Here is a 17768-nt window from a genome sequence, read left to right as displayed (position 1 = left end):
TTATAGACATTTTATTGTAATCACCGAGACTCTTCACAAGTGTGTTAGTATGGTTATTAGTGATTCTGTCATAGAATCTACTGGTTAGTTTCTTAGTAATGTCTTTAATTAATTGAATATTATTTATAGCCTGCAGATTTTTCAAGTTATTATATATGTGTGTGTTATAAATTATTTTTAGGGAGATGCTTTGAAATAAAATGCTTGTCCACTATACAATTCCATAGTTTTCAATCTAATATATAAAATTTCAAAAGAGACATTGTAAGTATGTAATGTTGGTTCGTAAATCCGTGACGTCATCGAACAAATGAATAATTTATTATATATGGGTGTGTCATAAATTATTTTTAGCGATTTATTTTGTATTATTTGAAGCTTGGGAAGGTTAGTATTCGAGTCGCTTTAAATTTTCACCTTTAAAATCAATATCGAAACTTACATAACTCATCCTCCGTTTATGTAACAGATCGAATTCAAACTTAACAAAGAACGAGAAAGAATAATGTCTATCCATCTATCGAAATATTCAGAATGACAAATTCATGATGAAATGAAAATATGCCAACCGTTACTTATTAGGGTCGAAAGGATAATTGGAAGGCGATGTGTGTAATAATTACAACTGTCGGAGATCCAGCCTCTCGCAATTCGCTCGCGCACTCTTTTCCCGCTGCGAAAACTGGGGTTTTCCCGGGAAAACCTCATTGGCTTTTAGGTGGTGCGATCTCGCTCGCCTTTTATTATTATTGAACAAAAGTCCACTTCCGGACCGCGGTGTAGCAATTATGGCCGACGCAATAAAGTGTATCACTCCGAAGGCCTACCGACGAAAACTTTGCCGGAAAATACCCACCCACGCCGAAAGAAAAGCCGAAATGGTTTTCCGATTCAATCCGTGTATTGCCACAGACGTATCAACGTTTACGCATTACACCCTTTCTCCCACCTTTTCTGTGCTTATTATTTTTATTGTTGTTAAGCGAAACAACGAACTAAACTCGTTCCGGATATGAAACTTTATAAAAAAATATTTTATCTGCCATGAAATCATTATACGCGTTTCTAAACAGCTACAATACATCAAAGCTACATATGTTGTCATATTCATTTCGATGTGTAATTTTAGTATTGCAAAATATCTGTGTATTATTTATATTTACTCGAAAAAGAGTTTACACACACTGTTTTAATATACATATCATTATAAATCTAGAAAATTTGTATACACAATTATTATTTTTCTTACGAATTTTCTGCATATAGATAAGTATGTACTTATAATAAAACAAATAAAATATTATTATACACATGATATAATAATATAATTGTCAAACTACAATAATAATAAGTTGATGATAAAACAAAACATTTTTCGATATAAAATATTTATTTCCAATACCAGCATTCCAAGAAACTATGTACGGTAAAAAAATAGAGCTCTGGGAATTTTCCTTTGAAATACGAACTTAAAACACAAAGAAAAAAAAGATCGCTATTTAATATTTATAACGAATTCCAAAAAAGATATCTTCAAATTATTTTGTAATTTCTAAAATAAAAGTATATAAAAACTGTTAAAATTGTAAAGACAAACTAAATTATCTCAACTGAACTATTATTAATTCAAATTTCGTTTCATAATTATCAATATTTCTTATAAAAAATTACACCTAGATTTAAATTAAAGCTCACGTAAAAAAACATTTTATAATTGCAATGGAAAATGCCATTTCTTGATTCAATTTCCTATTATCTAATATACATATATATATAGTTACTTTTTTATGTTTTCAATTTGCATGTACTTGTGTATGCTTTCTATTTATTTTTAAAATACTCATACAAGAAAGCACTTAAAGTATTAAATTTCACGGTATATTGTTCAACATAATAAATCACACATGAATATCGTATTTCATTTATCATTTCAAAATAAAATTCATCTCACTAAGAATACATTCGAAATTTAAAACAACACTTAGACTCGTATGAAGTTATAAATATTAAATATCATTTTTGAATTTTCAAGAATTTGAAACCACCCTCTGAAGTCTATTTCCAACATTTTTGACTCGCTTACTCCTTGTCAGGCCATTTGTAACAAATTTACCACTCATATTAATTTGTTTTGTAATTTAATTATTACATGCATACTAGGGCTTCCAAGCCGGCTTAAACCGAAACCGAAATACCAGCTTTTTGACAATTTTTCAAAAAATCGAAAACCGACTTTTTAAGATTTTCTTTAATTATTTTGTTTTCCTCAAAACTAGCAATTATGAATTTCAAATTTCTATGAAATATCAAATAAATATGTTTATATATCCAAACTTTCTTAGGGAGTCAGCGTATATTTCGTTTGACAACAAAAAAAAGGTACAGCACTTAGCGGCGGCTTTGAGATCTAGTAATGGATGAAGACCAGTTCATAAATCAATACAATATTATTGAAAATAGTTTCAATAACCTACCCAAGGTCTTTCAGAATTTCGGCAAATTGGGTTTTCCATAATTTGTAGCTTATTTAAATGGTTTAATTATTTGTGTATTTTCAGAATCTGCCATTTGACGTCTATAATATAATATACAAATTTTATTATTTGTAATATTTGTAATAATATAATATATTTACAATTTTTTTTTCGATATAAAAATTTTAAAAATAAATAAAATCTTAATTTTCTGAAACCGGTGAAAGCCGGTCAACCGGCTTTTTATTTGTAAAAAAACCGAAAACCGAATTTTTCTTTCCGACAGTTTTTTGGAACCCCCACATACGTACATATCTAAATATTCACTATTTGCAAGAAATTTCTAAATACGACATAGAAAATCCGTGTTTGGCAAAAAATACGAAAATAAACAATAATCGGGAAGCGGAAGGGTTAAAAATTACGATGCTTACTTTTTTGTGAGCCCGGTATGAAATTCCTGGTCTAGGCAGAGGAAATGAAAACAAAAAAAAATAATTCCAAAATTTAAGGACCATATATCTGGCATGAAGCTTAGCAGAGATCAGGCGTAAAACCAACACGCCATAAACAATGATGAGCTTTAATACGTCACCGTTAACATTCGAATAACGGCCCCAGCAATAACGCTTTACAAATTTTGCACAACCCCCTGGCTCACTGGAACGTTTACGTTTGGTTTTATCGGCGTGGAGAAGAGAAATAGGGAGGAAAGGGGGTGGTTGGGTTCAGATCGCATCGTTAAGCTCTCCAATCAGAGGGGGTCAAATGCGAAACTGAATTTCAAATATCGCCAATTCAATTTTCCGAATTCTCCCTACATGTATGTACGCACTTTGTAATCGAATAAAACGTTTTCGCACGTTTCATAATGATGATTAATTTTAATTTCAAATTGTAGATGTACAAAACAATTGTACAAATACGTGTGCGTTGTTAATTATGGCCATAAAAGTGTCCTTCTGAATATTCATCGCGTGAGTGCTTCTCTAATATTACATATATATGTATAATGTACCTACATATCATTTTTCAATTAGAATTTGCGATATTAATCACAAAAACTAGTCTGTTCGTTTGAAACAAAAATAATTCTTAAAATATTCTATACTGAAAAGACGACTGAATTTTTTTATCAATTAGGTAAGCAACTACATAAATATGTGTGTATAAATTTAGTCAGTATATTGTAGGTACTAGTGTTGTAATGTCAACGAGTGGTTTCGGAAAAAAATTGATACATGATTTAAAATAATGTTACAATACGTATAGTAATAATTAATCGGAATCAGAATTAAAACAGAAATCGGGAATCGGGAGTCGGAACTGAAACAGGGATCGGGAATTGGAAATGAAAAAGGCATCCGGATCCAGAAATGAAAAAGCAATCCGGATCCGATATTGAAACAAAAGTCAAGAACCGGAACTGAAACAGGAATCGGGATCCGAAACAGCGCACAAAACTCAAAAGTGTGCTCTACTAGTGCGAGTTTTTAGCTCGCAATTTTAAAGATTTAAAATTCAGCACACTTCCAATTAACCCTTTTAAACAAAAACAAAAAATAATGTGGCCAGAACACTATCCCAATAAATATGTTTCAATAGAAAATACTCAATATAAAATAGTATTAACAGTGGGAAAAAATCCCAAGTGAAAATACGTACTTATGACTTTTGATTTGAACAGAAAAGTACTACAAATAAAAGATAAAATACCCGACTTTAGATTCCAATATTTATTTTGAACAGAAAATTAACAGATTTTGAGACATCGACTGAACAACACCAAGATATAGAAAAATTGCGCGATTTAAAAAACATTTTTTATTACTAGATTCGTGTTTACTGGGCATAGATCAATAAAAAAGTCATATCTTGTCTCTGAACCATTTTTCGTGTCGTTTAGTGTAATAAATAATATTTACTGGCAAAAATAGATTTTTCCGAAAACCCCATACCAATTACATATTTACCAACGCACTGTTTTTATATATGTATAATATAATATCAGAAAATCGCTCACGTATTTCATTTATAATAAACCTCGTAAAAAAAATTAATATCGAGCCAAATTTATATAAATATTCATGTATTGCAATTAGAAGGTTCAAAGCCGATTTTTTTTTACTTTTGTCATCATGCGAAAATTCGTACTCCAGATTTCTTTAATGTTATATTTAGGTAATTAACGAATAATTTATTTGTTTATCCAAGAAAAAAAATGAGAGAATACGTCTTTAATGAAATGGCCTCTATTAAACCGACTTGTAAAAAAATTGCATTTGGTAGGTAAAAATAATGGATTGATCAGTGAATATAGTGATCAGTTTGTATTGATCAGTTGCTATGCGATCAGTTATTAAATAGCATGACAAGTATTAATATAATATTAGCAGTAATCAAACCAAAATGATCAGTATATAAAACGAAATGATAAGATTTTAAAATAAATGATCAATTATTAAATGAAACAATCAGTTGTAAGAATTCTGTTAGATGAAGTAGAACCAATGTTGCCATATCACATTCGGTGATTATTGGTCACAAAGTGCTCGCCTAAAAGTCACTAAAATCTCTATAACGGAATATCTGCCAGCTGAAAAGTCCATCATACTAACGATAACTATCATACTAATGAGAGCTCGAGTGCCAAATATTCCGTATTCGCGATTTTCATGGCAAAAATTGTCTTTTGGGCGATCGCAATGTGACTAATAATCCAATAACCGTTTTCGGTAGTGTACTCTCCACCTGCGTGCGTTTCTTTGTTTACGCCGGACCACGCGTTGATAAAATCTGACATTCACTGGTGTTTTGATTTCTCGCTTTTCTCCTGGACTTCGAATGCGTTTTTCAACTGGCTTTCTTTCACTTGCTGGCGCTACTGGCTTTCTGATTTTTGTTTTTTCCCTTGGACTGACTTTTTCTCGGGTATGTGTTTGACCCGACTTTAACAACTTGAACATCGTTCATAAACAAATATTGAACCCCCTTCCGTTTTCAACCTAATTAACCTAACCTAACCCTTAAATAAATAAATGTTGGCTACTAAGATATGCTATTTTTGATAAATACCGACCCTAACAATCTTAAATGAATAGGGCCAACCCTAACTTAACCTAACCTAACCTGACTTTTAAATAAATAAGTGTTGGCTGCTAAGATATAAGTTGGGCGACGCGCTATCATCCAAATGTCAAAAATTATAATTTATATTTGGTTTTACTTATCATATCTGATCACTTATTTAATTAATCGAAAAATTGTTATTTACTGATCGAAAAATCAATATTTACTGATCATTTATATTATTTAACTGATCACTTATTTAATAAATTACTGATCATTAATCTTAATTTTTAACTGATCATTTTAGTTATTTTTACCCGACCAAACAATGGATGTGTATTTACTTTGTATAATACTTGTATCAAATGCTTCTGGCCAGGAGGCGCATGGGGCTACCTGTTAATCCTGGTATAGATTTAAAAAATAAATATATTTCTTTATCATGCTCTTAAAATCCTGTACATTTTTTTGTTGTCACTTTATTTCTAAATAATTACTTATAAAGCAAGGGACGTGCGTCCATTAAATTTAGTTTCGACTGTATTTTACAATAAAACTCCGTATGTCAAATTACGAACCAATAGTCATTTAAACATTTCTTTGAACTACATATGTTTGTATTTCAAATCAAAAATTAATTCTTCTACATTTCTTTAAAGTTATGAAATTTTCATTATATTATAAACAAGTCCTCTGCTTATGAAGAACACTACTTTCATCTCAAAATAAGTATGTACATATTCCGAGTTGCTGAACTGTACAAAACTTAGCTAGTGGTTAATGTGGAAAGCTACAGAAGCGTTACCACTACGTTCTACTACAAGCATTGTTATATACATGTATGTATGTACATATGAAAATTGTACATACTACATACAAACCCCCGCTTTGGCTTCCTAAACTATTTCACACTATGTACAATGTATATGCGAAGAAGTTTTCAGTATACACACATACATATATAACAAAATATACGTAATACAAACTCATGTTATATATGTACATGTCCATATATATAACATGAGTTTGATTTAACGTATGCGGTTGTTTAATTATAAACTCGAGTTTTGATACACATGTACATAATATATGTACGAATTACTTGTATACATTTACATAATATATGTAACGTATATTGTGATATACGCAAGCTTGAGTATAATAAAAATCGCATTTGTCCTCACCGTAATCAATTTCGTATTAGGCTTTCGAAGGAAAAATGGTTCAAATTACGCTTGCGACGTCGAAATTCTTAATGCGACTTTTTGTACCTTTAAAAATAATAGCAGAAATGTAAAAATATATATAAGTAGGTCTTTAAATTCTTATTTGAACGGCAAGAAAGGGTTAAGAACTTATTTCAATGAAATTTTTTATCGATAATGCAATTTTCATTTTCACAATAACGTACATCAGGCCGGAACGAAAAACGCGAGTTTCAGATTTTCATCGATTAACCTAGTGGAAAACTTGTGTCGTTTCAAGAAAACGTTGAATAAAAAAATCAGCAATTTTAAACAATTTCCTGTGCATCCCACCAATCGATTTATCTCAACGAAAATTTCTAAAAATGGGTTTTTTGCATTTATTTACTGTTCTTAGAATAGTGTATTTAATATTAAAAAAAAATAAACCATTATCTGGGTCGATAATGATAGGTTTTGACTGATTAATAAGAATTCAAAATGATTCTGTTTCGCCCATTAGTCCCCATACTACATAAATATAAACGCACCGCGCTTGCAATATGGGAAAACGTTATTTCCAGAAATTCGTCATTTTTTTCATGTTTCCGTGATTATTTTGAAAATAAAAGTCACTAAAAGCTTCCTAATGTATATACGTTTAATTTAAAAAACAATTATACTTAACAAATTAACGAATTTTGTTAAATATAAGGAGGTCAAAACGATCTATTTTGACGCAAATGTCATGTTTTATATCAAAACAGGTCATTTTGGCCTCCTTTAATTTCATAGAATTCTTATTTTACTTCGTAATTTTTTGCTTTCAAATTAAATATATATAACCGAGGAAACTTTCAGCGACTTTTATTTTCAAAATAATAATGGGAACTTGAAAAAAAGACGAGAATTTTCTGAAAATAACGCTTCTCCCATACAAACACCCATTGTGAACGTGGCTTGCTTTGTATGGGGACTTTTGCGTGAAACGACGACTTTGAATTCTCGTCAATAAGCCAAAAATAGTCACAAATGACTTATAGAAACTAAAATAGAATACTAATAATAGAACATTTTTTTAAATATTTTGAAAATCCAAAGTCTTCTTGAAAAATAGATAAATATATGAAAAAAATTCACTTGTTCGAAATTTTTATCTAGATAAATCCGCTGTAAATTCAAGATACGTCTACGCTGTTTTTTTATATTGTTCAATGTATGTATCAGCTTTTTTTTATTTGGCATAGTCTAGTGTGTGCACATGTGTTACTTCTTCCTACCGATAAATATTTGTTCATTAGTCTGAAAGCATATCCGTAGTTGTATAAATTTAATTTTAAGGCATGATCATAAAGCCGGGGCGAAATTTCCAAATTTACAATTTCTCACGATGAACCTAGTGAAAATTTTGATACAGCGCAATACATACTTCTATTAGGTCTATCGTGGGAAATTTTTTTTTTTGCTCCGTTGTTATAATCATCTGTCGAAAAGATGACGCCATAAATTCATAATGCCGAAAAGATGACGCCATAAATTCACAAAGCAATTGATTCTAACAAGAAACACGCAAAACGTCCAAAGGATAACAAAACAGTCATAAATGGAACACGACAATTAAAATGATAAAATATATTTGGTGAAAAACAAAATGCAGTTAGCAATAAATTAGTTTCATTCGAGTGTTTTGTCTCGGAGAGCACGCCCCGGCTCTTATCCCCACGGTTATATATGAATGCCTTTCATTATTTCTGCGGTGGCATAAATGCTTGTGCCAACCCTGCCATTAGTGCGGCCACATCCCTTTTAATTTGCCTCCGGGTTTTAAAACGTTGCCAACCAGGGCCGTGAAACTCGTGAAAACCACTCTCCAATGACGGAAAAGCTCGCGTGGTTTTTCCCACTGAACAAATTACCCTGTTTTCGACGCGCTGTCGATTAATATTTAATTATAAACAATTTTGAACCTGGATTTTCACCTTTACTGACAAAACCATTATGCCATATATTTATACACGTGTGTACCAATACATCAAATTGAAACTGTGTTTGACACCGCAGCTGTCAAATACATATTATATACATATGTATATATAGGGAATCCAATTACACTGGACAACATTTTTTTTAAATTCCCATATGTATTTACGCTTCGACTGAAACCATATGGGCACATCAATAAATATATAGTACTAAATTTCGTCATAGAACTATTGTAGTAGGCACGTCTAAAATAAGTCAACTTTTCCACTTTTAGCGTTTCGCAATCATAGTATATCATCGTAATAGTACATACCCAGCAGTATAGCTCAGTGATTGCGTTTATGTTTAGCACCAATAGACTATCCTGGGCCAATTTTTAATAAACTGCTGGTTAGACTTGGATATTTGTGGGTGGGGGTCGATCGTTTCTTATCAGAGTTTGCCAATTTTATCTGATCATTGTTGAAACTGTTCCTAAAATTGGCAAAAAAGTCATCCTACCTACTGTCATAAAGCATCTTTATCAATGTATGTATGTACTATTTGTAATAATTTATGTACAAGTCTAAAAATCCATAGACGTCTCAATGGATTAATTAATTAATTATTAATTTCGTTTTTTTCAGCTTATCGAAATACAGTGATTTATGTAATAAAAATTCTTCATAAAAATTAATTATCCAGGAAGGCGCATTGGGGTCGATTTTTAAAAATAAAAATAAAAAATATACATATGTATATTGTTATGTACCTTACTTATCAATGTAGTCGACGAACCATTAGGGATAAGAGACACCATTGATTTGTGGCACACCTAATTTAATAAGTAGCACCATTGATTTGTGGCACACCTATTTAATAAGTAACACCATTGATTTTTAGCACACCATTAACACTGACTTACCAAAAATGTACGACACGTGTCTTCAACACTTCATTGTTTTAAAGAAGAGTATATAAACTCATTACTGTTAGAGTTTAAGTTAGTCATCACCATCGACTCCGAGAGTGGCAGTCATCACCATCAAGACTCCGAGAGTGACAGTCATCACCATCGAGACTCCGAGAGTGGTACTCATTAATATCGATCCCGCAAATGACGGTCAGCACAGCAGCAGAACAAAGTTAAATAGTGAAGCAAAGTTAAAATGAAACAGTTTTACGTATCCTATTTAAATTCTCCGTTCCATAATTAAATTCTACCAATAAGATAAATGTAACGCTATAATAATAATAAAGAAATCTTGGTTAGTTAACCAATTAGTTTTAAAAAAGTGACAATATATATTTATACATTCTAACCATTTCCCTAAAAATAGACACATCCTAACATACGAATGTACTGAAGACAAATTCATCTCACGTCGATTCAATTAAAAATCAGAATGAACGGGTATTGTATTTGCGACAAGGCAATCGAACAACAGGGAAACTGACGGTACAACTTTAATCACCCCCTCGACGTCAACCCCCATTGTTACAAAACCCCCCTTACCCACTCTCCACCCTTTCTACTGAAAACAGAAAACACAATTGCCTCGATACGAGACTGGCTTGAATTTTAATCGCATCCTCGTACGTGCACATTCCGTTATTATCTCGACAGACACCCCAAACACAAACATACATACAAATATGTAGCATGTTCAAGTACTTGACGCACATCTCGTTAGACTATATTAATTTGACGCAATTATGTCGAGTCTTATTCGAGATTGCGATGTTAGTCTAAGTGGGTTGTCTGGTTATCGTGACCGCAATTATGCATATCTCAAAGGGACGTATGATCCAAATATCAAGATCGTTCAAGCACCGGAAAAATGTTTGAACTTACATACGTACGTAAAAGCGAGATGAAGGATTCTGGAGCACAATCTGAAAGAAGCTAAACTGTATATGACACATATATATGTATGTATATATGTATGCAACAGTTCAGGAAACGACAGTGATATACATACATTTGTATGCATGTTATTAACACTTGTTACATAAGAACTAATCATAATATAATACGCGGTGTGGAAAATGAACAGTTACATGAATGGTTGCAATTTTAGGTTAGAATTTTCTGAATTTAATTTAATAATTAAAATTTAAAATTAAATACTCTTTTCAAAAGTGTTTTTTTTGGTGTGGTGACTTTTGAAACTGGCCTGGCATACGAAGGTGATCTACTTAACAATGTATAAAGCATTAATTATCTGTAATTATTGAGCATATGTACATACACATTCATTAAAAAATCGTCAGAATTTTCTCTGGTATTTACAGTAACAGTTTAATGATTTTGTTAGTAAACATACATATGTATGTATTTATTACTATATGTAACAATTTATGGCTCGTATTTTTTCCAGATATTTTGTGACAAAAATAATGAGCGGAATGAAATATTGTCTGGAATGATGTGCTTCGTGGTGATTTTTCCAGAAGCCTAATACAATGCTGTCAACGAAAAATCGTCATGATCAACAAAGTGTTTTAATTGAAATACTGATTTCATAATCTTATCCAATGATGTCGACGTAAATGAATTGGAGGAAGTTTAAAAGAAAATGTTCAGCTGAACTTATTCAAATCAATCAACATATGTAAAATCAAGTTACATTTTTTTATTTTATATTATATTTTTTAATATAAAAAAACACCTTGATCCAAGTAATATTTAATATGAAATGTTAAAGAAATTAACCTCTTAACGTGTTTTGATTATGCTTTCTTTTTATTAAAATTTATCATCATTCATAATCTATTACATCATATATTGGAAAGATGATTCTAAAAGAAGTTCTTATTTTTTTATATAATTTCGATTTATTTATGGAAAATGTAATTTTAAGCAATCATATTATTTTAAACATTTCAATTAATTATCACATTTAAATTAATTTTCCTAAAAAAGAACATGCAAGTCCTTGAGATTGAAAAGTTACGAGTGACAAATAGAAAATGGTCTCAAAAAAAACAAAAAAAGTTTCAATGCATTTAAAGGATCCGTTTTTGAAGGATTGAAATTATTTAGATCTTAATATGAAAATGTATACATTAGAAAAAGGCACTTTTGAAGGTCTACAGCTTTTAGAACAATTGGATAATTGTATGTAGATAGTTAAAATAATAATAAAATTGAACACATCGGCTGTGGAACTTTCGAGAATATGACATCAATGACGCATTTGATTTTGGGTGACAATCTTCTGACTACGTTAGATTCGTGCGTTTTCGATGATGAAATTGGATTAAGGATGAGGTAGTGAATACTCTACGTGATATAATAAATTCAATTGTATGTAATTATTGTAATTTAGACTAGTTGAAACAATTTATAATTAAGTAATGGAGCATGTGACAACCCAACTTGTGCATCACATTCATATCTGTGCCTATCATGCAAATAAATCGTTTTTTTCCTATCGACTATAGATTCGACGGAAATATATTCAATGCCCATAGAATAATCACCAAATAATAACCAGTGTTGTTGCTTTCGATACTTATATTGATCGCTTTGCATTTAGAAAAAGCCCAATCGAATGATATTCAACTAATTTTGCATGAAGCAGAACAATTATTCATAATTTAATAATTTGGCAGAAAAATTATTCATTATTGAAATAATTATAATCTTCATTGTTTATATTGATTAAAAATTAGTGTTATTTGTTTCGAAGATATACTACTATTTTTTAAACTTATTCATTTATGGATAACATTATTAATAGATCTATCTCTTTTTTATCTAAAAAATCTATCACTTATATAGATCATTTATAAACTTAATAAATAAAAACATATTATTAGAATCTTCAGAATATAATTTTTGATTCCTGTTACTAATTATACAATTGTTGCATCATAGTAATCAAAAAAGTTGTTTTCATTTATTTTATCTCAAAAATAAAGTCAAAGTTCAATTAGAACACAAAGTTCAAGGTTTATATTATAAAAGATAATTTTAAAAATAAAACAAACCCAAACGTACACTTAAGCCATCATTTGTTCGTCTTATTAAACCAAGATGTTGAACATTCAAAGTTTGATGAAACTTTCCTTGTTCCGTATAATTGCTAAGCCTCTCATAATACAAACAATGCAGCGAGGATATATTCAGACGAGAGCAAGTTTTTCTCGTGAAACAACATGTACAACCAACTTATTCCATGACTTCAAAACTTGTCTAGGAAACACCACGAGTGGCAATTTTATCATGCGAAAAAACAAAAAAGATATTGCATTTTTTCCAACTTTTCATTCCAAACCATCATATTCCGAAGAAAGACGTTCAAATGTACTGAAAATTGTGCCCTTTGCCATGCCATTATATGCAAAACGTCTCTGGGATATAATTTTCCTCTCGTAAAAGTGAGCTCATTTGCATTCTAGTACCATGCTGAAAAGACACAATGTTTCCCGGAGAAAAGCGAAGACTATCGAGAAAATGCAAGAATGTATGTATGTAGCTCTCATACTTCAGCTGAAACTGTTTCCTTTATCGAGCGCTTACACGCTCTGAAAATTCAGCATCCGCTTATTATTATTCACAGACAAAAGCATCTAACAAAGGGAATCGTATTGCATAGCTTACATAAATGAAAAGTGACACAACCAAAATTTTTACCATAAAAATCTTCATACATATATGCAAATGAACTGAATTTTAATATAAAAATATGTATGTAGTTATACAAACAAAGTACATATGCGCGTTCAGGCCTTCAGATTCCCCAATGAGAGACCTTCCAAACTTTGTTTCCGTATACAAATTCCTTGTTTCGGAATGTTGTTTTCCGCAACAGGTTATACGAAATATTTCCCAGTGGAAAAGAATACACACACACACACACATACAAAGGATCGTGTAATAAGAGAGGGTTTTCAAAGCATGTTACTGAGATAAAATATGCACACATTGTAAAAATGTAGACGGTGTCATCTTTCAAAGTTTCGATCAATTTGCAAGTTTGCTACGATCCTTTCAAGTTTCAAACAGACACTTGCCAGTTGCATTGTTGAAAGTTTCAATGGCTTGAAATCGCTCTTTGTATGCACGTACATACATATGTATATGTACGTGCAAAATTAAAAAGCTTAAATTAAAAAGCAGACTTTGCGTCTCGAGAAAATTAATTTCTAGAGTGTTATAAGAGAATTTGTTATAAAAAATATATAAGATAATATTTCGCCAGGTATAAAATTTCTTTATTAAAACCATTAGAACGTGAAATTGTATACGTGTCGTTGATGTGTTTTAAATATTTTATAATATGAAGATTAGATAATTCTACTGTAAAAACTTAAAATTAGACACGCCACATTATTGTACCAAGCTACTTGTATTATATAATTTTCGAAAATAAATTAGATTTGAATTTATAAAAACCTTTAATTATGTTTTTATACGAGATAAGATCAAGCTAGGTCGGGTAAATTCATAGTGTCAAAGTCTTAGGGTTTACTAGCCTACAGTTATTACTTAGACTTGTCCGGTTATCGATTTTATTTTTATCTACATCTGTAACTCGCCTGAATTAGAAATTTTACGTTTTTCATGTTTTTTAGTATCGTATAATAAAAATCGTTTTAATCAGTTATGTGTTATAATTTTGATTTTTTTTATAAAAAATGTATTTATTTTTAAAAATATTTCTTTACACTATTATTAATCATATATGTATGTATTTATTACTAATTATATATTTATTTTTAAACATATAATTTTGACTTTTAAGATTTGCTAGATAATTAATTATAAGTATTTTAAAGCAACATAAAATCACAATCAATAGAAAAAACATCTGACATGTCAGTGAAAATATATTTTCACTTGAAATATGATTTCACTGTGATGTATATATGTATGTACATGCAGGTGTTACGTGTCGTTACGTTCGTCCTGTGTAAATTCACTGTCCCTATAAAAGTTTTTACTTCACCAACAAACAAAAAACTACATAGGTGCATGTAATATTTCAGCAAACTCAACTTTTTCTATTCAAAACTTAGCCTTTGTTCAACGCGTAAAATCATCATTATCATCACCCTGCGAGATAGCAGAGCGTTTTAAAAACTATGAAAGCAAATCGTGGAAGTCAATAGAATACATTTTCAACTACCATTTTCAACACAGCAAATTGAACGTCACACCTTACTCAACCATTCGAAAGATAAAAGCGACCCAGTGAAACCACACAGAAGCAGCGGCCCACAAGTGTATCGATCTCGACCAAGATAATAGAAATATTTCGCCAAAGCCCAACATTATTGGCTCTGCGAAGAACGTGAAAGGAACAGAGTCTGTCGCCCGTGATCCATGAAGCTACCCGGGGGAGTTTCAGACCTCCGACTTCATGAAGATATACTGAAGCACGTAACTGCCTCTGAAGACATTAAATTACGAGAGTGCTAGCTGATGCTGCTTGCTCTATGTACTCCGAGACGCCATTATCCTAATGGTTCCCCTCATCCCCCTATTGAACGGCGAAATATAAACATGACACGCCATTATCAACACCTACAATACCCTTTATCCTCTACATATGCAAACTTACCATATACATACATGTTATTCCAGACATACTGCCGGAAAGGATTCTGCCATCAGGAAGACAGATACGCAAAGAAAATGGTTCTAGAACACTTACCCTCCGGACACATACCCCCGGTCAAAAACCCTCTGGACATTAACCCCCGTGCAAATAATCCCCCCCCCCCGTCAAGGATAAAAATATTTTCTAAAAATTGACAGTATCTTTAATAAAAAGTCAGTATCAATGCTATCAAGATATTAATAATACATATATCAGATTCTTTATAAATAGCACTGTTCGACACGAAAAATGTTTCAGAGACGAGATATGACTTTTCTTATATGTAGATCTATGCCCAGTTAACACGAATCTGGTAATAAAAAGTGTTGATTGGCTCGAGATTCGGAGATATACATATGTGTTTTTTAAATCGCGCGATTTTTCTATATCTTGGTGTTGTTCAGTCGATTTCTCAAAATCTGTTAATTTTCTGTTCAAAATGAATATTGGAATCTACAGTGCAGTTCAAATCAAACAAAAGCCAAAAGTCAAATTTACGTATATTCACTTGGGATTTTTTCCCAAAAACTCCAAAATCAATTGTATTTTAATCTCTTTTTTTCCTTTTCTCGATTTTACAAATTCCATCATGAATAGTCTAAAAATATTTACAATATAATAATAATAATATATACTTATATTAAAATTTACTTTCAATACCACAGAACGCAAACGCTAACTGGTGGCTAAAAGTCTTTTAAATTGATATTTATTCTATTTACAAAAATAAATTGAAATTATATATTGTTTATATGTAAATTGAAATTCAATATGCTCTACCACACTTGATTTATTCTTATTTATTACTTTACTTTAAAATTAATTATTAATTATTACTATTTTTAAACAATTTGTATCCATGGCGGGGGGGTTAATGTCTAGGGGGTTTTTGTCCAGGGGGGTATGTGTCCAGGGGGTACATATCCGAATACATTAGTACATTGGTATTCCTGGTATATATCTAATATATACCTATAATTTCAAAAGAGACTTTGTATGTATGTTTTTGGATCTACGATCCGTGACGACATCGAACAAATTAATATTCAGATAAATTTAAATAAAATAAAATTCTTCAAATAAGTTAAATCAAATAATTTCTATTCAATTAGCTACGTTTAAGCGGTTTATATTACAAATACCGAACGAAGCCGGGTAAAACCACTAGTTACAAAAAATAATAATAATAAGAGCAGGGCTATATTTTTCCTTAAAGTTGAATGTGATGTAATCAAATGTATCAAAGAAGAACTGTAATACAAAAAAAATGTAATACATTATCATCAACTTTAGATAGTCTTTAATTAATATTATGTATTAGATGTATTATGAGCATTTATAAGAATTGTAAATAGGTATTTGAGCTGTTTTTCCTATTATGTCGTACATTAACATTAGAATAATATAATAATATGATTACTAACAAAATGAAATTAAAATTGTAAAATAGAATATGATCAGCAGATGAGTAGCTATTAAAATAGATATAAGATGTATTGTGAACATAATTTAATAATAATAAAAAGCATTTAAAAATCAAAATAGAACCATCGATGAGGCATTTTCATATTGTAGAACACATAAATGGGTTCATATCAAACTCGACAACATTTTTTGATCGCCCAATACAAATTCAATGAATGCAAATAATGAAAGGGGATTAAATATTCACAAACATATTTGATCAGACACATATTTTGAGCAAATAATAAACACCAGCATCGCTACAAACATGTGTACATAAATATGTACATTTATACATATACATACATATATGTATAGTATACACGTGTTCAAACTTTACCCAGCTAGTGGAGCTGAAATTAAATTGAACGTGCCCAGTCCAAGTCAAATATTTGAAGTTGCACAAGTTCGTTCGTATTAAATACGTACATACATAAGATTATATGTTTGTATGTACATACTTTTACGGACAAAACACATTCACGTCGAACTCGTAAAGCTTCCAAATGACGGCGTCTATTAGACCGTAAAATATATAACTCACTTTTTTCAGTGGATTTTTTCCATACACGTGCACTCCGCTTTAGATCTTTGCTGTCTGTGAATTATGACCTCAGAGCATCACTAAAAAACTTTTTATTGATAATATTATACGTTTCGGTGTGGAGTACACACGCTTTTTGATAACCTCTCTGGTTTTATATAATATTATATCCAGGTATTATGTACAAAGCGAACCGAGACTTTCCGAGTTAATATTCACGTTGTATCAAACAATTAAATCTCAACAGTCATTCTTATTCATTTACATAATATGTTTTAAACGCGATTTTATTTTTATTTGTCGCATTCTAATTGCTGTTGCAAGTTTGCCTTAACGATCGTGCTATTATTTTTGCTTTATTCCAGACTTTTTTGTTCACCGACGCTTTTATAATCAAGATAAATTATAAACAACTAAAGTAAGTAAACAACGACGGTTAGTTGACGTTGTTAATTATCAT

General features: G+C 30.8%; 1 protein-coding gene across 1 annotated transcript in view; it reads right to left on the bottom strand.

Annotated features, from left to right (window-relative positions):
• The window catches only part of LOC143911307 (uncharacterized), a 122843-nt gene extending 105456 nt beyond the window's left edge, over positions 1-17387 (bottom strand). Inside the window, exon 1 of the mRNA XM_077430158.1 lies at positions 17309-17387. The gene's annotated coding sequence lies outside the window, so the exon portion shown is untranslated. The remainder of the gene's footprint in view (positions 1-17308) is intronic.
• Between the last annotated feature and the right edge of the window lie 381 nt (positions 17388-17768).

The sequence above is a fragment of the Arctopsyche grandis genome, chromosome 4 (genome assembly GCF_051622035.1).
Source record: "Arctopsyche grandis isolate Sample6627 chromosome 4, ASM5162203v2, whole genome shotgun sequence".
Lineage (NCBI taxonomy): Eukaryota > Metazoa > Arthropoda > Insecta > Trichoptera > Hydropsychidae > Arctopsyche > Arctopsyche grandis.
The sequence above is the reverse complement of the archived record's forward strand: the minus strand, read 5'-3'. Positions and strand labels throughout refer to the sequence as shown.